General features: G+C 56.3%; 1 protein-coding gene across 3 annotated transcripts in view; it reads left to right on the top strand.

Moving 5' to 3' along the window:
* The window catches only part of PRKAG2 (protein kinase AMP-activated non-catalytic subunit gamma 2), a 245,503-nt gene that overhangs the window by 56,930 nt on the left and 174,315 nt on the right, over positions 1-14,258 (top strand). The gene's annotated exons all lie outside the window — the stretch shown is intronic.

Below are 14,258 nucleotides of genomic sequence, written 5' to 3'. Positions count from 1 at the left end.
CCAGACTAGAATCCCCAGCCTACATCACCCCCCGCCTCTCTCAAAGATAACAGCATTCTGCCCCGACATAATGGCATCTTGCCTTTACGAACCAGGGGAGTAGCTCGTGTTATGTATTTACATGTGTATGTATATTAACTCATGATCTGAGAGGAACTCCTATGATTCCCATTTTATGGATGAGGAAACTGAGGCACAGAGAAACTGACGTCCACAAGATCACGTAGCTTTCTGGTCATCTGTTGCTGTATCCCAAGCCACGCAGACCTTAGAAGTGTGGTTGGGGATCGTCACAGTTCCGGGGGTTTTCTGGCTCGCGGTGGGCCCAGTTCCCATGTGATGTTCCACCAGTGTTCTTGGCCAGACAGCAGCTGAGGGCCGAGGGCTCTGAAGGTCTCTTCACCCTGTGTCAGGTGCCTGGGCTGGCAGACGGCTGCTGGAAGTGTCTCAGTGCAGCCTCTCCCCTTGGCTGGCAGGAGCTTCCCCGTGGCCGGGTGGTCTCCAGGCAGCGGGACTTTTAACAGCTGGTGTCCCCCGCGGGGCAGATTCCAGGAGATCCAGGGATAAGCCACCGGCTTCCTACCACGTGATCCTCCTGGGGCATTTCTGTTGATTATAGGGGCCCAGACTCGGGGAGGGGAGAGGAGGAGGGACTGTTCCTCTGCAGGAACGCCTGGCTTGTGCATTCAGGGATGGTGGCACTTGGTGCCTCAGACTAACATGAAGCCCCTCCCCGGCAGCCCTCTGACTTGGACGTGAGCCCTGGCGAGGAGCTTCCCATCACCGCTGGCCTGATGGACACACCATAAAACACACTTCTGGGGCATCATTTCTGTTCTGTTTTACTAACAAGAATGACAAAGCCGGCTGGGTCTGTGCTCATGTCAGGACCCAGGTCATACCTGCAGGCGGAGAGGGACCGTCCCCCAGCTTGCTGACCCAAGGACTTGGCTCTGTGCTGCACGGCACACCAGAGATGAAAGTAAACAGGTGAAACATAGGAGATACAGGTGCCGTTCCGCACCGATCCAGCAAAATCCTGAACTTTGACAGCACAGCCAGCCTGTGGGTGAGGCTCTAAGGGAAGCAGAGCCTCCTCCCCCGGAGTGAGGAGGGCAGAATGGCACTGACGTAAGGAGGATGCGTGACAGTTTTGTCTGGAAATCACAAATTCACGGCCATTTGAGCCACAGTCATGCTTCTGGGGACATATCCTAGAAATAAGAAGAATGCACAAAGTTCTTTTGACGGCCTGGTCCTGATGGCCAAAGATTAGAGACGCAGACTGCCACAGGGGCTGGTACAACTAGAATGTTCCATCCAAAGGAGTGTGCGCTGGATACCGGAGAAATCTCTCTGTGCTGATAGTGAATGACATCCTGGATAAGCAAAGTGTGAGGCAGAAAAAGTATGAGACTAAGGGGTCCCGTATTAGATAGGATGCTCGAGCATCAAGTCTAGTAGGATATGCAGCTAAAGATGGTTCCTTTGGGGGCACAGCATGGATGGGGCCAAGGGTGGGACCCCAACTTTTCCATCCTACATCGTCTTGTTTTGACTTCCAGATCCCGTGAATTTAGCTCTTAACCCACATGCATGGACAGCAGAGCTGCTGCCCTCAAGAGTGCTCGCGGTCTCTGCGGAGATGAAATTTATCAATAAATCCCAGACAGAGCTTGAGGGATTTAAATTCTTAAAACTCTTTAACTTGAAACTCTTTAAATTCTTAAGCAAGTATCTGGAACTCTTGAACTGCATGAGGTTAGAGAAGGTCCCAGCTGGTCTCGTTAGGGAAAGGCGTCATGGGTCTTGAGATAGTTCTTGGGGGATGAGTAGGTCCTCTTACCTGTGCCTATGAGAAATGGGGTGGGGTGGCTAGTCCTAGCGGGGGGTGCTGAGAGCTCGCATGCCTCAGACCGATACGCAGGAGTCCTCACGTGTCCAGCACAGACGACTGTGCTCTGGCTAGTTGAGGAAAGGTTGGAGTGAGAGCCCCAGCGTGGCCGAGGGGGACGGGTCAAGGCACCCTACACTGTGAGGAAACAACTTCCTGAATCAGAGTTTCTCAGCCCGTCTTTAGAAAGATGTGATTTCGCATTTTGCTACAGACTGTGTTTGCAGCATCCCGTGGCGCTAGACAATAGGAAAGAATTACAAAGGCTCTTCAGTTACCTGAACCTGACCTAGAAATTCCGTGACCGTTGAACAAGTGTCAAGCTCAAAATGAAATTGTAATGCATAAAAAAAAAATCTTCGTGTGTCCTGACCTTTGCTGACGTGCAAGGTTCCGGCCACAGCAGGCAGGCCAGTCCCACATGGCCTGGCTGCACTGGGGTGTGGTGACTTCGTGCTCAGGCAGGAGGGACCCTAAGGTCTCGGCCAGCAGGTCTCCCATTCAGCCTGATCCTGTTCTCCAAGCTGGGCGCAGGCACAGACCAGAGAGAACTAGCCTACATGATCTTTTATTTCTGTCCTTTAACATGCAGATGGGGCCATGTGCACAGAAGGAGAGGCAGTAGGGAATGTCCCTGGCGGCTCTGGTTTCCCTCTCTGCCTCTGGGATTTCCCTTTCTTCTCTGTGGACCTCCCCCAGATCATGCCCATCGTGGTTCTGGAAGGTCAGAGTCCATGCACTGCGCGCGAGAGGACTTGTGCTTTGCGTGCAGAGGGAGGTGTCCCTGGGGCCTCACAGATATAAAGGGTAGAGGGATGTGTGGTCCAGAGGCTTCCAGGACATACTGGTAGCGACCACAAGTGAAAATGAGGGGCTGGCCTGGTGAAGGGACAGACAGCTCCAAGGTCCTCTGTCTCTAGGAATATCCCCATAGGACCTGGTCCAGAATCCTCTGGGCTTCTTCAGCAAGAAATAAAGGTTCCAAACCACTCTAGCAAGGAGTAGATGAGAAATGCGGAGGACAGGCTCAGGGACGTGTTTCATCCTAGGCCTATCCTGGCCCACAGGGAGACATACATGGCCTGGGGACACAGGCTACACGCAGGAGACATCTCAGTGATCAGATCCTCTTAAGAGATGATGACTTTTAACCCAATTCTTAGGATGTTGGAAGCAGACATTTTTCCTCCCTTGAAAAAGCAAAGCCACAAACAAGCCCTGTGTTTTGTACCTGACTCCCTGCTGTGGCAGAGGCTGATCTAGAAGTTTCTGCTGTTCTGGTGACTTTGGCCTCATGTCCAGCATTTTTCTTCCCTCCCCTACTTACATAACAAGCCCCTCCAGAACAGAATGGGTTTGTTGGCAGCAAAACAACAACAACAACAACAACAACAACAACAAACAGAAAAACCTAGCAGATTTCTTGTTTGGATTCGCTAGCACTGTGGTTTGTGGCTTTGAGTACTTGCCCGGGATCCGTGAGTTTCTCTCTGCCCACTCAGTCTCCAGCCTGGCGCTGGGATTTGTCCTCCCACGCCACACATCCTGAGGCTGCCTGGTGACTCCGGCGAGCACCTGCTTCCATCTGGAGCATGAAGGCCCAAGCCCCACCACTGGGTCCCCACTGGCTGGCTTGGCCTGAAAGAGGGGACCTGGGCTCTCAGAACTTCCTGGCCCTCACGCTGCCCAACCCCACTGGTCACCTTATCTCCTCACTTATCTTTTCTGCCTGGAGCCTTCGACAGGATCCCCTCTGCTCAGGACCCTGAGTCTGGGCATGTGCAGTGCACCTGCTCCTCTGTGTTCCGGAAGGCATCAGAGCCATGGATGTTTGGGGGGGGGGGGGAGTGACCAAGCCCCAGCTCCTTCTTCAAACGGAGTGATACATGGTTCTCTCAGAGGAGCTGCAGGCAGGCCACTCAGCTAGACCCCAGGCTCCCTTCTGTCTCTGGATGGTAACGGCACAGGGTGGGTGCTGAGCCCTGTGGCACAGGTATTGGTTGGCCATCGGCCCTGAGGCCAGCTCTAGCCTTTTGTTGCTCTTGCCTTACTAGAGCAGTTCTAGATTTGCAGAACAACTGAACAGCCGTGCAGGAAAGTCCAGAGAGTTCCCACATACCGCCTCCCCTCCCCACCAGTACCTCTTGCATTCTGAGGTATGTTTGTTATAGTTGATGAACTTATACTAATACCTTATTATTATGTTAACATATAATATATTATTTGTTTCAGGGGTACAGGTCTGTGATTTATCACTTACAATTCACAGCGCTCTCCATAACACACACCCTCCCCAATGTCCCTCCCCCGGCCACCCCCTCCCTCCAACCCTTCCTCCCCTCCAGCAGCCCTCAGTTTGTTTCCTGAGATTATGAGTCTCTGTGGCTTGTCTCCCTCTCTGTTTCATCTTGTTTCATTTTTCCCTCCATTCCCCTTTGATCCTCTGTCTTGTTCTCAGATTCCTCGGATCAGTGAGATCATACGATGATTCTCTTTCTCGGATTGACTTATTCAGCTCAGCGTAATACCCTCTAGTTCCATCCACGTTGTTGCAAATGGCAAGATTTCGGTTTTTGATGGCTGCGTAGTATTCCATTGTGTATTTATATACCACATCTTCTGGATCCGTTCATCTGTGGATGGACCGTTAATACCTTATTACTAACGAAAGCCTGGGGTTGACGTTGGGCTCACTCTTGGTGTGGTCCATTCTGTGGGTTTGGACACATGTACAGTGACATGTATTTACCATTTTGGTATCAGACAGCATAGTGCGCCCTGAAAATGCCTGCTCCCCTGCCCCCATCCCGTGGTGGCTCTGCCTCACTGCTGTTTGTCCAGGTGCCTCTGGAGCCAGACCCCATGCCAGGTGGGTCAGCACAGACTCAGCCGTGTAGACAGGAGTCCTCTCGTCACAGGACTGGGGAGAGGGAGGGCCTGGAACAGAATGGGGTGGTTTGGAGGGCCTCTAGGACCTCCTACCTCAAGCAAGGGACGTGAGGGCCAGACATGGGAAGTGGGTTTCCAATCGGCAGCGGTGGGTCAGGGCAGAAGTCTGTACCCAGGCCTATAGCAGCAGGGGCATAGGCCCAATTTAGCTGCCTTTTTAACCCTAGGAGCTAAATTAGGAAACAGGACCAAAAAGTGAATTTTTAAAAAGAACCAGTCATTTGGCCACTTTGAGAGTCATTAGTTTACCCTGGGGGCAACTTGGGCACAGGATGGGGTCCCTGGAAGCCTCCATGGTCACGAGCTCTGTGGGAGGGGGCTGCTTTTCTGAGAACTCTGGTTTCCCATGTGGAGCTGCCCGGTGTGAGCCTCACATGGCCCTCGGCAGGCCCAGCCCTGGAGGGAAGGGGACACCGGCAGATGCCATCTCCTGGCCCACCGGTCTCCATGCACACCTGCTCAGGGCTCTGGCAGACAGCACCTGCGGCCCCTCTGGGGAGCGCACCCACCGGTCCTGTGGTTCCAGTAACTTCTTGGAGCAGCTGCTCACCCTGATCGCCACCACACGGATGTGGCGGATTCCGGGAATCACACATTTCACACAAAGCTGGTGGTTCCAAAGAAGGGCCAGAGCTTTGTCGCTGGAGGAAGGATGTGGAAATGCCAAACTTGTATCAGAGGATGGCCTCGCGGACCGACCCCGATGGACATTTACTGTGCGCCCAGGACAGCCAGGCCCATGTGAGGGGCTCGCATTGTGCTGTGACTGTGTAAGATCGTGGTGCTGTCCTCTTCTGCGGTAGAAACATAAGCTAGAAAGTCCACATCAGCTACAGAGAGCATCGTGTGACCGAGAGAGAACCTGGCTAGGAGTCACAGTACCCGGATTTGGTTCGTGACTGTGTCGTGTGGCTTTGAGCCACTCGGACTGATCTCTCCAGACAGCATTACTCCACCTGGCCCTGAAGGGGACTGATTGGTTTGGAAGATTTCTATTTTATTTTGTCTTATTTTATTTATTTGACAGAGAGAGAGAGAGAGAGAGAGAGAGCGCGAGCACGCCCAAGCACAGCAGTGGGCAGGGGCAGAGGGAAAAGCAGGCTTCCCACTGAGCAGGGAGCCTGATGCAGGGTTTGATCCCAGGACCCCAGGATCATGACCTGAGCTGAAAGCAGATGCTTAACGACTGAGCCACCCCAGGTGCCCCAGATTCAGAAGATTTCTGAGACCTTTTACAACTGTCCTATATATACTGTGACTATGTTATTCCCCTAGGCTTAGGTGTCAGGAGATCCAGGGGTCTGCAGCAGGTGTGGGCCAGGTGGGCACAGGTGCTGACAGACACCACTCTGCAGGACTGGGCGGTTGCTCCAAGGGCAGATCCCAGGGCTGGCCAGGGCTGCTGGGGTTGGCGGAAGCCAGGCTGCCCCTGGTGGCTCGGAGCAGCCCTGCCCACTGCTCTCAGGGCCACGAGAGGGTGGCAGGGGGGACTCAGGGCCAGGACCAAAGGGGAGCAGGGAAGGACTTGCCCACCTCTCATGATGGTCAAGAGAGGTGGCTCTCTGTCTCTTTACTCTTTGCATATTTCTGGCCACAAAATCCAGGGAGAGGTCCGAGGGCTCCAGCACAGGACAGAGGAAAACAGATAGTTCTTATCTTTCTCCTCTCTCATGACATCTCGAGGGACCAAGGCTCAGCTCCTCTCTGAAATATACCCGTACCTGCTTCCAAGCTTGCGGGGCCCAACTATGGAGTCTCCTTTGTCCACAGCGCAGTAAGACGTGCATTGTCCTACGTCCGCCTGTGTGTGGGATCAAAAATGCGGCGAAACAATGAAAGGCATCCTTCTTTTGTTCTCGTTCCCAGTGTTTTGATGGTTGTGTGGGATCCACTAAATCGACGTGATGATCCATTGGTGGGTTTGGCCTGTTCGTTTGCAAACCGTGGCCAGATGTTTCTGGAGCAGGCAGTTCACGCAGGAAGAAACAAAGAAAACCACCTCTCTTCATCATGCGTAGTGCAGAAAGCCTTTGAATTCTTTCTGCGTCCTTGGTGTTTGCTGCTTACTCTGAACGTCTTGTACTTTTCAGCGTGTGACGTGCTGGCCCAGAGCAGGTGGGCGGCACGGCAAGAGGGGTTGGGGGAGGAATGCTCCTTTCCTGCTGAAAGTGGGACGAACCTTCTGATGCATGGTGTTACAAATAGGGACATTGGCTATTCTGGAAACCGTGAGCTGGAAAGCTTTGCGGCTATCAGCTCAGCTCCTGGGCCAAGCCCCAGAGCCGCACTGGGTAGGTGGCTGGGAGCAGAAATGCACAAGCAGAATTGCACAAGACCCTCCCGCAGAGGGGAGGGTGTGTCTCAGAACCGGCCAGCAGCGCCGTGACCTTATAAAAATGTTCCCTGGGTGCCTAGTTGTACTCTAATTTGCGGTGTCCCTCCTGCAGTTTGCCTGCAAGCGTAGACCCAAACGGTCTGCTTTTCCCTGTGGGGCCAGCACTGCCTGCAGGGTGGGGGCGGGTGGGGGGCTCGGGGCTGACACAGGGCCATTTGGATCTGTGGGATGGACCCAGCAACCCCACGGCTTTCCCTCGTGGCTGGTGTTTTTCCTCGTGAAGGGGACATTAAAGCAGGGGAGCCCCCACGGCCAGAGTCACCCAGCCAGGCAGCAGTATGTGGCCCACCTAAGGCTCCCACAGTCTTGGTTTAGTGGTTTGGTGTTTCATTTGCAAGTAAATAAACCCTGTCCAGAAACCCAGCCTTGGTCTTTTCAAGCTCTATCTTAAGATTTGTCTTAGCAAAATAGTGAAATGTCAAAGCTGAAAACAGCCCTAGAGATGAAGGGCTGTCCCTCCTCCCACAGATGGCGCGTCTGTTCAGTCTGTCCTTGCCTTCCGAAGGCTTGAGCCATCCCAGAGAGCCCTGGGCGGGCCATTCCCTGTCCTCAGATCTCGGTGAGTGCACACACCGGGCCACCGTCCGGCTCTGGCTCCTCGTTAGCACCTTCCCCAGCATTGGTTTTGTTTCACGGAAGGACAGACTCTCGTCTGAGTCCAGCCGCGAGCCTGGCACGGGGGAGGAACGAGTCGCTCAGGGGAAGGCAAGGTCCTTGCTGTGAGCCGGCTGCTGGTGTCGGAGGGAGAAGGGCTCTCGGACGTAAAACAGCGTGAGCAGGTGCCCGGCGGAAACCCATGCGTCACCCAGCCGGTGACAGAGGGGCGGCTGCTTTCCCCTCACCGCTGCGGCGTGAGGAGACGAGGCTGTCACGCAACCGTGGGCCTGTCCTACATCTGCCACTCTCCCTTATGTGTGGCCAAGGTTCTTCCAGGACAGGAGAAACAGGCCTGCAGGGGCCGGCTCCTGCTTCGTCGCTCAGTTCCGCTGGGACAGCAGCCTTCCCTACCTGTCTGTGTCCCCTCCTCCAGGTCCTTCCCTCGGGGACTTCTTGTGGCTGTGGGCAAAGGCCCAGCTGAGGGGACAGAGGCCCCCTCCGAGTGATTGCGCCCACCCTCCTTCCCAGGGGCGCCCAAGAGCCTCTCCAGCGCTGACCCTGCTCCTCTCCTCGGGGAGGAACTGGGTTGGGAGAAGACAAGAAACGGGGTTGATTCTGGTTCCTAATCCTCAGTGGTTCACAGCGGCTGGACTCAGCCTGGTCTGGGGCACGTGCCTTTAAGGGGTTACCCCAGGGGCCTGAGCGAGGAGCGGGGTGGGGAGACCCGGCGCATGCGGACTGGGGGCCCTCAGGCCTTCCAGAGCCCCAGTCCCTGGAGGCTGTGGACAAGGCACCATCCCCTCTGTACAGCGACCTCAGCCCGTGGGGACCGTCCGAGTTTCCATTGAGCTCCGGTCAAGCTGCCTACAAGGCGGGGCCAGGCCCAGCTACCTTTTCACAAGAGGCAAGCAGAGCAGCTGGCCCTTGGGCATCCCTCTTCACAAGTGCTCACCAAGTCCTCGGTCAACCTGTCCTTTGGCAAGGGGACAGGGTAAAGGCTGCTCTCTAATTATAAGGAGGAGCAGCCTAGGGTCTTTGTTTTTCGTTTTCTTTTAAAAGATTGTATTTATTTATTTATTTGAGAGAGCGCAGGAGTGGGGCCTGGGGGGAGAGAGAAGCAGGCTGCCCGCTGCTCAGGGAGTCCAACACGGGGCTCACATGACTAGAGCCGAAGGCAGAGGCTTAACCGACTGAGCCCCCAGGCATCCCAGCAGCTAGTGTCTTTACAGAACATTTCGACTGGATTTCAGACCTAGGTTGAGTCGGCCTGACAGACCACCGGGGCTTCCGAGGTGGACAGTTGACCCAGGACTCGGCGCCGTGTCCTGGTGACATCCTGTATCCTCTCCAGCCTTGGCTGGTGAGGCCGGCGTGTTCCTGGCCTTGGCCCTCACAGTCCCGACACTGCAGGATATCCGTGGTCCAGGCTTGCTTTACAGATTGAAGCCCTGAGTCTCGCGGAGGCTAAAATGATCTGCCACACCCGACAGCTGAGGGGGAGTGGAGGCCTCCTGGCCACCCCAGCCTCGGGGTTCTGTTGAGAAGAGACTCTACTGCGTGCTGCTGCCGTGGAGCTAGAGAAGCTGCTGGGTGGGAACTGGCGAGAGCAGCTGGACCCAGACTTCCTCAAGGCCAGGACTGAGTACTTCCTGGGACACCAGGACCGAGTACTTTCTTGGGACCAGGACTGAGTACTTTCTTGGTGCCAAGACCAAGTACAACCTCAGCACCAGGACCAAGTACTTCCTGGAGCACCAGGTCCGAGTACTTCCTGGAGTGCTAGGACAGAGTTCTTTCTCAGTACCAGGACCGAGTACTTCTTGGAGTGCAAGGACCAAGTATAACATCAGCACCCAGGACCAAGTATTTCCCGAGAGCCAGGACCGAGTACTTCCGCGGCGCCAGGGCAGGTTCAGGCTGCTGTACTTTGACCTTTTCTGGGGTCCAGGGCTTCTTTCTTTGGAGAAGGTCCAGCCCAGCTCAGTGGCTGAAGTACTTTCCTTGGCACAAAGGCCGAGGGCAGTCGGTGGGGGAGCCCAAGCCAGCTGTGTCAATCAGTTGGGACCCCCAGGTGGAGGGCATGGGGCAGGCAGCGTAGCTGCAGGAGTGAAAAATAGGGGTTTTCTTTTCTTTTGTACATCAGGAAGTCTCTCAGACTGCAGTCTGAAACCACGATGTCCTCGGTGGAAAATAAAGAATTCTGGAACTTCTCCGAGAGTTAAGTTTAGGCTTTCCCTAATTTGGCCCCTGTCCCTCCCCTGTTGCCAAGTTCCAGCGACTCAGGGTTTGTTCCTTATTTTCCTGAGGGCAGTTATATAATGTGAGTGTTTTTCAAAGTCTGCAGTTGACCATGGCTCTGGTCACCACCCCCCACCTCGGTACCACGAACTGCGCGTTGGGCGGTTTTGAGGGATTGCGCAAACCTCGTCCATCTGGAGACGCCTCACACAGGCCTCCCACCTGAGGGGCCTGCCAGGGCCCTCACCGCGAGAGGTGAACTTCAAGCCACAGGCCTACGGATCAGTCACGGAGAAGGCTAGCCCACGTGAGCAGCCGTCCTGTGGCGTGATGGGGACTCGGAGAGCTGGGCGGACGGGCTGGGCAGGGGCGACCTCTGTGGGACCCGAGTGACTGGACACTCTTATTCTGAGGATGCTACTCCCGGCTTTCCTGGAATCGTGCCAAGCATCCGGGAGGACCCCACCTGGCATTTGTGCTGATGACGCAGGGGCATGACGGGGGGCCTTAGTACCCAACTGAGTAACCAGAAGGTTAGCACCTGGAAGCAGATTAAGGGACACATCAAGATAAACGTGTGGCTGGGTCCCCTCACCTCTGAGGTTCCGGCGGAGCACAGGACGTGCACCCAGCCCTCCATGGGGGCAGCCCATGTTCCCGCAGACTCTGCCCCCAAACCCTGAGCTTCGAAAGCCAGGGAGATTATTTAGTAGTCGGAGAGGAGAAGAAAATTATTTTTCTGAGTCATCATATGAGGTAAGAAGCGCATTTTAGTCTCAGTCCAGCGCTACTTCTCGAAAGTGCTCTCAGGATCCTGGGATGATGTTCAGTTCAGTGATGAAAACCAAGACCCAAGACTGTGGGAGCCAAAAGGCCTCTTTGGAATCTTCTAGTTAAACCCTCTCACCTGACAGATGAAAAACTGACTTCAGACACTCCCGAGACCCTCACCCTATAGTAAACAGCAGAGCCGGGGCTGGAACTCGGCCTCCTGGCTCCTTCCCTGTGCACAGGTCCTGTTCTCTCGGGCGGAGGGATGCGGGACCCGGCCGTGTCGTCCTTCCAAGTGCAGGCCAGGTCCTGATGTCCGCGGGGCTCTGTGTACTCAGGTCTGCTTGGCGGGAGCGGAGAATGAAAACCATCCTCCATGTGTTCCTTCCCCAGTAGGAATCAACCTGTTGGCAATTGCGCTGGAATGTTCTGTCGTGACCCTGATGCAGACCACGGGCCCCTGACACTGGCAGCCTTTCTGTTTGTCCTGTATTTGTGCTTTGGTCAGGCCTCTGCCGGGGGGTGGCCCACAGCTGCGTCAACAAAGGCATTTTGCAGGACGAAGCGTCAGGAATACCGAAAGGCCAGACTGCATCTGACTGAGGCACGCTTACCTCGCACCTTCTCTCAAGGCCCAAACGTGGGTAAAACAGCCCCTGTCCTTTGGGAATCCACAAATCCATTTGGGATCCATGGGGAGTGGGGGAGCCGCCCACAAAACCCCAGACTCCGCACACTGTAGACCCGCCAGCGTGCGGAGTGATGGCATCCGGTGATGGGACTCTGCTCTCGGCCACCGCGGCGGGAAGTACTTTTCATTAAGAGAAGGGCTTGAGAGAGACCGTCACCAGCCGCTCCGGGAGTGAGTCCCTGAGCCCCGCGGATCCGCACTCGTCCTTGTCTTCCCCTGAGGTCGCCCTGGGCCAAGGCTCCTCATTAGGCAAGGAAGAGCTCTTGGTCTTCGCAGCCACTGATGCCGCAGCCGCTGATGCCGGCCGGTGTCTGCCGGTGGAGCGGACCCGCCGGAGGGAGGCTCTGAGCTGGGAGGGGCTGGTCCTGGCTTCCACGGCCTGCGAGCTGCTGTCGGGCCGGCCGGGGCTGGGGGCTACGCCTCTCTGACTCGCAGCATCTCAGCTCTAGACTGTGGTTTTCCCCTTGTCCTTCCTACTTGTATGGGCTGTTCTGAGGACCAAAGTAAGATCGAAGAAGGGCATGGTAATGGCACATCAGGACAGCTCTGTTGCTGACCCCTTTTCAGTGTTAGAATGAGGGCTTTTGCCAGAATTTCTGAAGGGGGTGGGCCTGGGGGCTTACATGGCCTGCTTTGAAGGTCAGCTCACATCTTGGGAATCTTCCCGAATTTGGGGCTTTTCTCTTTTATCCCTTTGCGTTCCTGACAGGTGACTTGAGCAGCAGCTCACATCCTGATAATTCCTTTTCCCCAAAGAGCCTGATACTCGTTTCCAGAGCCTGGAGTCAAGGTCTAAAATGGAGTGTGTGCGGCCAGCAACAAGCCCAGAGTCTCTGGGCCGCCACCAGCTCTTCCTGCATCTCCTGGTGCCTCCACGTTGCCCAGCAAAATGCCCCCCAGTGCCAGGACCGGCCTGCCTGGCTGGCAGACCCGAAGAGGAGGTTCAGGGATGGTGAGACGAAGATAAAGCTGTGAGGAAAGCACGAAGCTCTGCTGGGAGTTTAATATTTAGAAATCACATGGCCAGGACAGGCTCTGCGAGCCTGGGCCTTCTGGAAGGTCAGCTGAGCTAGGAGGCCAGGTCTCGATTATTCCACTGGCTAATAGTCTTGTGGCCACAGCTCCAGATTTCCCCATACCTGGCCTCCAAGGTGCGCGCTGTTTCTCGCTGTTTCTCAGTGAGCCCTGAGAGATGGGAGCCGAGATTAGAATCCTGGAATGTGCGGCTGGGGCGGAGGTGGGGGGGTTGGGGGGGGCTTCCGGCAAAGCCTGCCCCTCCCGCCCGCGGATGCTCCAGCGAGCAGGCCCAGGCCGGCAGGGGCTGCTGAGGGGGAGGCGGGCCTCCGGGGTGGGGGACACCGGCGGCTTTAAGGAGCTCACGCGGGTCAGGAATAGCGGCGGGGACCTCGTGGGAGCCCTGCCTTCCAGAGGCTGCCCGTGAGGGGAGCCGGACCAGCATCCCTTTCAAAGACTGGCTAACATGAGTCATTTCGCTGCTGGGGGCCTCGGGGCGAGAGCCTGATGGTGCTTTAAGGAACAAATAAGTATTTGTGAAAAGGCTTTCGTGTGTGGAAACTGTTGTACCGCACGAATGTTCGAGGGTAATGATTATTTGAAACCGGAGAGGAATGTACTCATTAAAATGGGAGATAAGCACCCACACCTGGCCCGTCCTCCTTCCCAAGGAGCTGAACCGCGCAGGGCCTGCTCGCTGCCGGGCCTGCTCGCTGCCGGGCCGTCGGCTCAGACGGCGCTGCCCCGCCTCTGGCCACCGCGGGGTAGGGGGTGCGGGTTCAAACCCTGGGTGCCCACCGCGCGTCCCGCAGATGCGGACAGGGAAGAGCCACGCAAACGGCCCGCCCTTGCCCCCGATGAGCTGGAAGTCTAGCCGGAGAAGCAGACTGATGAAGGAGCACCGTGTGCCCTGAGAAGTCCTGTCATCAGGGCTTGTCTTCAGTGGTGGGAACACAGAGAAGAGAAGAATTTGTTCTGCCTGAAGGCGGGTCGGCGCTGGAGATAATACGGGGACTGGGCCTTGCATGGTCTGTAGAAGTTCACCCCGTGCGACCCAGGACTGGCGGTTGGGGGTGAAGGTTAGGAAGAGCTGTGAAGCCCAGAGGCGGCCGCGAGCTTAGGGCAGGCGGAGAGCGGGGACCAGAGCTGGCCGTCCCCGCTCGGCCCTGGGCCAGGCTCTGTGCCGGAGGCTGGCCCTGTGCAGGAGGGACTCTCGCAAAGCAGGGTCTGTTCTCCCGGGATGGACAGTTGCCGGAGGGCGGCCTTGAACTGAGGTGTGCAAGGGGCCGAGATGGCCTTCCCAGCAGAGTGTCCACAGACGCGCAGCCGGGCGCGGAAGAGCCGCAGCAGTCCATCCGCGCTTGCGGAAACGTGCCGGGGTGTGGAACACATCAGAAACAAGGCTGCAGAGGTTGGCAGATCCACGGGGCCTGCACTGGAGGCTGTGAGGCCTGGCCCAGAGCTCTTGACCGTGGCTCCTCCCAGCGGTCCCCTGGGAAGCTGGGGGCCGTCCCCCTGGGCTGCCAGCTGAATGGTGGGGACGCCCGTACTGCACTGTAGGCTAACCGGCTCGCCTCTGTGGTGGGACCCGAGTCCCCAGTGTGTTCCCTTGGAACAGGTGTGGAAGCCATTGCCAAGTTCCCCGGGGCATGAGGGGAGGGGCCCATGTACTATAAGGCCCACTACTTCAGGGTTCGCTCTTGGAGCAG

The sequence above is a fragment of the Mustela lutreola genome, chromosome 4 (assembly GCF_030435805.1).
Source record: "Mustela lutreola isolate mMusLut2 chromosome 4, mMusLut2.pri, whole genome shotgun sequence".
NCBI classification, from domain to species: domain Eukaryota; kingdom Metazoa; phylum Chordata; class Mammalia; order Carnivora; family Mustelidae; genus Mustela; species Mustela lutreola.
The sequence above is the reverse complement of the archived record's forward strand: the minus strand, read 5'-3'. Positions and strand labels throughout refer to the sequence as shown.